Source organism: Lactuca saligna, chromosome 5, assembly GCF_052625555.1.
Source record: "Lactuca saligna cultivar CGN05327 chromosome 5, ASM5262555v1, whole genome shotgun sequence".
Lineage (NCBI taxonomy): Eukaryota > Viridiplantae > Streptophyta > Magnoliopsida > Asterales > Asteraceae > Lactuca > Lactuca saligna.
The window spans coordinates 89,089,492-89,097,541 of NC_136421.1; positions in this window are offsets into that span (position 1 = coordinate 89,089,492).

Below are 8,050 nucleotides of genomic sequence, written 5' to 3' on the forward strand. Positions count from 1 at the left end.
ACCAGCTTAGGAGGACCAGACCTATGAATGGTCGGGACAATACTGATCTCAGGAAGCAGTTTGATCGACTGCATGGCATGGACTCACCGAGTCCAATGAACAGACTCGGCGAGTAGCTTGGAGATTAACTGGGACTCGTCGAGCTGTTCTTCAGACTCGGCGAGTGGAGTCGGGGTGGCCCCGCGATTCTTCCACAAGGAACTCGTCAAGTCAAGAGAGATACTCGACGAGTAGAAAGGGAACATCAGGGAAAGTTGGAGAGGACGTCTCGACTCGTCGAGTCACCTTTGCACTCGACGAGTCCGGTCCAGTTGACCGTTGACCAGAGTTGACCTGCATATAATTTCTTAGGGTCAGTTGTCTTGAATGATAACAGTATTAATAAGGGTATATGGTATTATAGGGAATCTGCAGATCGGCGGATCGAGTGCGAGTGATTTCAAGAGTTGATAGTTTTCATTACCACGACTACTGAGACTCGACCAGCGAAGGTCGAGGCCCCAAGGGCTCGCGGGAGAGCCTTTCAGCTGACTGCGGAGGAGGTCCGCGCTGCGCCCGATGTTGTGGCAGGTATGCTGTAATTCACGTATTTATTTAAAGTCGAAATGTTATGCTTATGTTAATATATGTGTAGGTACTTTTCTTGTGAACTCTATGCCTGCCCTAGTGTTATTTGACTCGGGTGCGAGTAGGTCCTTTGTATCTTTAACTTTTAGTCAGCATATCAGCATTAGTCGTGAGCCGTTAAGTCGGCCTCTGAGCGTTTCTATAGTGGCCGAAAGGGTGGTTTGTGCCACGGAGGTTCTTCGGGGATGCGTACTAGAGATCTCCGGGGTTGAGTTTCCGATTGACCTAATTCCTATTGCGATGGGTGATGTCTGTGTCATCGTGGGCATGGACTGGTTGAGACTTGAGTCGATTCAGCGCTGTCATCGACTACGAGCGTCAGCTAGTGACTATACGAGACCCTAGTGGGGGAGTTCTTACGGTATACGGCGAGGGTACCCGTTCGGGATCAGCTTTTTGTTCGGCCGCTAGGGCGAGGCAATGACTACAGCAGGGATGTAGAGGTTTTGTGGCGTATGTGATGGATACGCGGGAGGCTTCCGAGAGACTGAGGACAGTGGAGGAGGTTCCAGTGGTGCGCGAGTTTCCAGATGTTTTTCCTGAGGAGTTGCCGGGAGTACCTCCTGCGAGGCAAGTAGAGTTTGGTATCGATCTGATTCCGGGGGCTGCGCCTATTGCGAAGGTGCCTTATCGTCTTGCACCTCCAGAGATGCAAGAGTTGTCCTCGCAACTCCAGGAGTTGCTGGGGAAGGGATTTATTCGGCCGAGTAGCTCGCCGTGGGGAGCACCGATTCTGTTCGTCAAGAAGAAGGATGGTTCACACCGGATGTGCATTGATTACCGGGAGTTGAACAAGGTGACGGTCAAGAACCGCTATTCGTTACCTAGGATCGATGATCTATTCGATCAGTTGCAAGGGGCATCTTGGTTTTCCAAGATCGATTTGAGATCAGGGTACCATCAGGTAAGAGTGCGGGATGAGGACGTCCAGAAGACAGCATTTAGGACGTGGTATGGGCATTACGAGTTCGTGGTGATGCCTTTAGTGCTCACCAATGCCCCGGCAGTGTTCATGGACCTCATGAACAGGGTATGCAGGCCGATGCTGGATCAGTCTGTGATTGTATTTATCGACGACTTCCTAGTGTATTCGCGAACTAGAGAGCAGCATGAGGGACATTTGAGGGAGGTCCTTGAGGTATTGAGGTCGGAGAAGCTATATGCAAAATTCTCCAAATGTGACTTCTGGTTGCGGGAGGTCCAATTTCTTGGACATGTTGTTAATCAAGCAGCGATATTGGTCGATCCGGCCAAGGTGGAAGCAGTGATGAGTTGGGAGGCACCGAAGTCACCTTCCGAGATCAGGAGTTTCCTTGGGTTGGCGGGGTACTATCGGAGGTTTATTAGGGACTTCTCCAAGATCGCGGTACCGCTCACCAGATTGACCCGGAAGGGTGTTACATTCTCATGGGGACCCGAGCAACAGACTTCCTTCGAGACACTACGTCAGAGACTGTGCGAAGCCCCGGTATTAGCCCTCCCGGAGGGGATGGAGGATTTTGTCGTATATTGCGACGCATCGATTTCGGGACTGGGTGCAGTGTTGATGCAGAGAGGCCATGTGATAGCTTATGCATCGAGGCAATTAAAGCCTCACGAGGCGAGATATCCCACGCATGACTTAGAGTTGGGGGCAGTAGTGTTCGCTCTCAAGATTTGGCGTCACTACCTGTACGGGGTTCGTTGTACTATATACACGGACCATAAGAGTTTGAAGTATTTGATGGATCAACCCAACCTAAATATGCGTCAGAGGAGATGGTTGGACCTGGTTAAGGATTATGACTGTGAGATCCTATACCACCCAGGCAAGGCTAACGTGGTAGCCGATGCATTGGGTCGTAGGGCGGAGAGCACTCCATTGCGAGACGTATGTCTGAGACTAACGGTGATGTCTCCAGTATTAGATGATATTCGTGGGGCACAGGCCGAGGTTGTGAGATCCGAGATGCAGAAGAAAGAGCAGGTCGTTGGGTTAATTTCAGAGTTCGTTAAGGATGGACGAGGACTTCTGACGTTTCAGGGTCGGATTTGGGTACCATTTGTAGGCGGTACGCGTGCTACTTTGATGGAGGAGGCTCATAGATCGAAATTCTCGATCCATCCCGGTGCTACGAAGATTTATTTGGACTTGAGGAAGGAATATTGGTGGCCTTGTATGAAGAGAGACGTCGCATGGTTCGTTGAGAGGTGTTTGACCTGCCGTAGGGTTAAGGCCGAGCACCAGAGACCGCATGGTAAGTTGCAGCCCTTGGAGATTCCTGAGTGGAAGTGGGAACATATTACTATGGATTTCATCACCAAATTGCCGAGAACTGCCAGGGGAGTCGATGCAATTTGGGTGATTGTGGATAGATTGACAAAGAGTGCACACTTCCTTGCTATTAGCGAGAGTTCATCAGCGGAGAAGTTGGCGGAGTTATACGTGAGAGAGGTAGTATCTCGGCATGGAGTGCCGATCTCGATTGTTTCAGACCGTGATGTACGCTTCACTTCCAGGTTCTGGAAGAAATTCCATGAGGAGCTGGGTACTAAACTGCATTTTAGTACCGCATACCATCCCCAGACAGACGGTCAGAGCGAGCGGACGATTCAGACATTGGAAGACATGCTTAGAGCGTGTGTGTTAGACTTCGGGGGTAGCTGGGATGCGCATTTGCCTTTGGCTGAATTTTCCTACAACAACAGCCATCATTCGAGCATTGGTATGCCACCTTTTGAGTTGTTGTATGGTAGGAGGTGTCGGACTCCCATTTGCTGAGGAGAGGTGGGACAGAGAGTGATGGGCAGTACAGAGATCATACTCCAGACGACAGAGCAGATTCAGCAGGTTAGGCAGAGGTTATTGACCGCCCAGAGCTGACAGAAGAGTTATGCGGACAGACGCCGGTCCGAGCTGGAATTCCAGGTTGGTGACTTCGTTCTCCTGAAGGTTTCTCCTTGGAAGGGAGTGATCCGGTTCAGAAAGAGGGGCAAGTTGGGGCCCCGGTTCATAGGTCCATTTCGTGTAATTGCAAGGGTAGGTCGGGTAGCTTATCGGTTGGAGTTGCCAGCAGAGTTGGGACAGATTCACAATACCTTTCACATATCACAGTTGAGGAAGTGTATAGCCGATGAATCGGCAGTGGTTCCGTTAGAGGATATTCAGGTGGATGCGAGCCTGAATTACGCCGAGAGACCGGTAGCTATCAGGGATCGGAAGATCAAGGTTCTGAGGAACAAGTAGGTACCTCTGGTGTTGGTTCAGTGGCAACACCGGAAAGGATCGGAGATGACTTGGGAGCCGGAGCGTGAGATGCGGGAGCAACATCTGGAGTTATTTGCAGAATGAGACTTCGAGGGCGAAGTCTAGTCCTAGTGGGGGAGAGTTGTAACAGCCCGGAATTTCAGGTATTTTTATAATATTGTTTTTGGGGTGTTTTAGGAAAGGACTCGGCGAGTTGGAGCCAGACTCGCCGAGTAGGACCACAGACTGGGTCGCGGGTTCGCGACTGGACTCGACAAGTCCATTATGGACTCGGCGAGTCTGCGCTGTTCAGCGGAAACCCTAGCCGTTTGGTTTTGGATCGTATATAACGCCTTTTAGGCCGTCATTGTCCGTCTTTTGGCCGATTGAGAAGAACCTAAGCGTCTGTGGACATCTAAAGCAGGAGTGAAGGCTATTAGAACCTTGAAGAATTTGTTAGGCAAGAAGAGGAAGGGTTTTGGCCAAAGGAAGATCAAGGGGATCGAGTTCTGAGGTTTGGGGACACAGAGAGTACGTTTTTCAGGTAATACTTCGGATCATTCCTGTTATTTTGATGTGTACACGGATTTAGGGTTTATGAAACCCATTTGGTGATTAGATGGATTATTATGTTATTACCCAAACGTTTATACCCCAGTAATAAGATGTTTAGAGGTCCAGAAAGTCTCATGATTGTGTATTTCGGGACCATACGTATTTCACGAAGCAGTTGATCGACTACATGGCATGGACTCGCCGAGTCCAATGAACAGACTCGGCGAGTAGCTTGAAGATTCACTGGGACTCGCCGAGTTGTTCTTCAGACTCGGCGAGTGGAGTCGGGGTGGCCCCGCGATTCTTCCACGTGGATCTCATCGAGTCAAGGGGGATACTCGACGAGTAGAAAGGGAACATCAGGGAAAGTTGGAGAGGACGTCTCGACTCGTCGAGTCACCTTTGCACTCGACGAGTCCGGTCCAGTTGACCGTTGACCAGAGTTGACCTGCATATAATTTCTTAGGGTCAGTTGTCTTGAATGATAACAGTATTAATAAGGGTATATGGTATTATAGGGAATCTGCAGATCGGCGGATCGAGTGCGAGTGATTTCAAGAGTTGATAGTTTTCATTACCACGAGGTGAGTCTTCTCACTATACTGTACCCGGAAGGGTTTGACTGTGTGACCGGAAGGTCGGATATGATTTGTGTTATACGTGCTATAAATGGTAAGGTATTTGCTACGCGTGCTATGTATGTTTACACGGGCCGGAAGGCAATATGTTATGTGACTGAAAGGTCGGATATGATATATGATATATGTGCTATATGTGTTAAAATTAATGTATTAATTGCTGTGTGTGTTGATGGGCCGGAAGGCAATATGTTATGGGCCGGAAGGCAATATGTTATGGGCCGGAAAGCAATATGTTATGGGCCGGAAGGCAATATGTTATGGGCCGGAAGGCATTATGTTATGGGCCGGAAGGCAATATGTTATAGGCCGGAAGGCGATTATCTCAAGGCCTGGAAAGGCGTATATGCGTAAGTAGTATACTGGGGAACTCACTAAGCATTTAGTGACTATACGAGACCCTAGTGGGGGAGTTCTTACGGTATACGGCGAGGGTACCCGTTCGGGATCAGCTTTTTGTTCGACCGCTAGGGCGAGGCAATGTCTACAGCAGGGATGTAAGGGTTTTATGGCGTATGTGATGGATACGCGGGAGGCTTCCGAGAGACTGAGGTCAGTGGAGGAGGTTCCAGTGGTGCGTGAGTTTCCAGATGTATTTCCCGAGGAACTGCCGGGAGTACCTCCTGCGAGGCAAGTAGAGTTTGGTATCGACCTGATTCCGGGGGCCGAGCCTATTGCGAAGGTGCCTTATCGTCTAGCACCTCCAGAGATGCAGGAGTTGTCCTCGCAACTCCAGGAGTTGCTGGGGAAGGGGTTTATTCGGCCGAGCAGCTCGCCATGGGGAGCACCTATTTTGTTCGTCAAGAAGAAGGATGGTTCACACCGGATGTGCATTGATTACCAGGAGTTGAACAAAGTGACGGTCAAGAACCGTTATCCGTTACCGAGGATCGATGATTTATTCGATCAGTTGCAAGGGGCATCTTGGTTTTCCAAGATCGATCTGAGGTTCGGGTACCATCAGGTAAGAGTGCGGGATGAGGACGTCCAGAAGACAGCATTTAGGACGCGATATGGGCATTACGAGTTTGTGGTGATGCCTTTCGGGCTCACCAATGTCCCGGCGGTGTTCATGGACCTCATGAATAGGGTATGCAGGCCGATGTTTGATCGGTCAGTGATTGTATTTATCGACGACATCCTAGTGTATTCGCGATCTAGAGAGCAGCATGAGGGACATTTGCGGGAGGTCCTCGAGATACTGACGTCGGAGAAGCTATACGCAAAGTTCTCCAAATGTGACTTCTGGTTGCGGGAGGTCCAATTTCTTGGACATGTTGTTAATCAGGCAGGGATATTGGTCGATTCGGCCAAGGTTGAGGCAGTGATGAGTTGGGAGGTACCGAAGTCACCTTCTAAGATCAGGAGTTTCCTTGGGTTGGCGGGGTACTATCGGAGGTTTATTAGGGACTTCTCCAAGATCGCAATGTCGCTCACCAGATTGACCCGGAAGGGTGTTGCATTCTCATGGGGACCCGAACAACAGACTTCCTTCGAGACACTTCGCCAGAGACTGTGTGAAGCCCCGGTATTAGCTCTTCCGGAAGGGATGGAAGATTTTGTCGTATATTGCGACGCATCGATTTCGGGATTGGGTGCAGTGTTGATGCAGAGAGGTCATGTGATAGCTTATGCATCGAGGCAGCTAAAGCCTCATGAGGCGAGATATCCTACGCACGATTTAGAGTTGGGGGCAGTAGTGTTCGCTCTCAAGATTTGGCGTCACTACCTGTATGGGGTTCGATGTACGATATACACGGACCATAAGAGTTTGAAGTATTTGATGGATCAACCCAACCTAAATATGCATCAGAGGAGGTGGTTGGATGTGGTCAAGGATTATGATTGTGAAATCCTGTACCACCCGGGCAAGGCTAATGTGGTAGCCGATGCATTGAGCCGCAGGGCGAAGAGCACTCCATTGCGAGATGTATGTCTGAGACTGACGGTGATGACTCCGGTATTGGATACTATTCGTGGGGCACAGGCCGAGGCTGTGAGATCCGAGATGCAGAAGAAAGAGCGAGTCGTTGGGTTAATTTCAGAGTTCGTTAAGGATGGACGAGGACTTCTGAAGTTTCAGGGCCGGATTTGGGTACCGTTCGTGGGCGGTACGCATGCTACTTTGATGGAAGAGGCTCACATATCGAAATTCTCAATTCATCCCAGTGCTACGAAGATGTATTTGGACTTGAGGAAGGAATATTGGTGGCCTTGTATGAAGAGAGACGTCGCCTGGTTCGTTGTGAGGTGCTTGACCTGCCGTAGAGTTAAGGCCGAGCACCAGAGACCGCATGGCAAACTGCAGCCTTTGGAGATTCCTGAGTGGAAGTGGGAACAGATTACTATGGATTTCATCACCAAATTGCCGAGAACTGCCAGGGGAGTCGATACAATTTGGGTGATTGTGGATAGGTTGACAAAGAGTGCACATTTCCTTGCCATCAGCGAGAGTTCATCAGCGGAGAAGTTGGCGGAGATATACGTGAGGGAAGTAGTATCTTGGCATGGAGTGCCGATCTCGATTGTTTCGGACCGTGATGTACGCTTCACTTCCAGGTTCTGGAAGAAATTCCATGAGGAGCTGGGTACTAAACTGCATTTTAGTACCGCATACCATCCCCAGACAGACGGTCAGAGCGAGCGGACGATTCAGACATTGGAGGACATGCTTCGAGCGTGTGTGTTAGACTTCGGGGGTAGCTGGGATGCGTATTTACCCTTAGCAGAGTTTTCCTACAACAACAGCCATCATTCGAGCATTGGTATGCCACCTTTTGAGTTGTTGTATGGTAGGAGGTGTCGGACCCCCATTTGCTGGGGAGAGGTGGGACAGAGAGTGATGGGCAGTACAGAGATCATACTTCAGACGACATAGCAGATTCAGCAGGTTAGGCAGAGGTTATTGACCGCCCAGAGCCGACAGAAGAGTTATGCGGACAGACGCCGGTCCGAGCTTGAATTTCAGGTTGGCAACTTCGTTCTCCTGAAGGTTTCTCCTTGG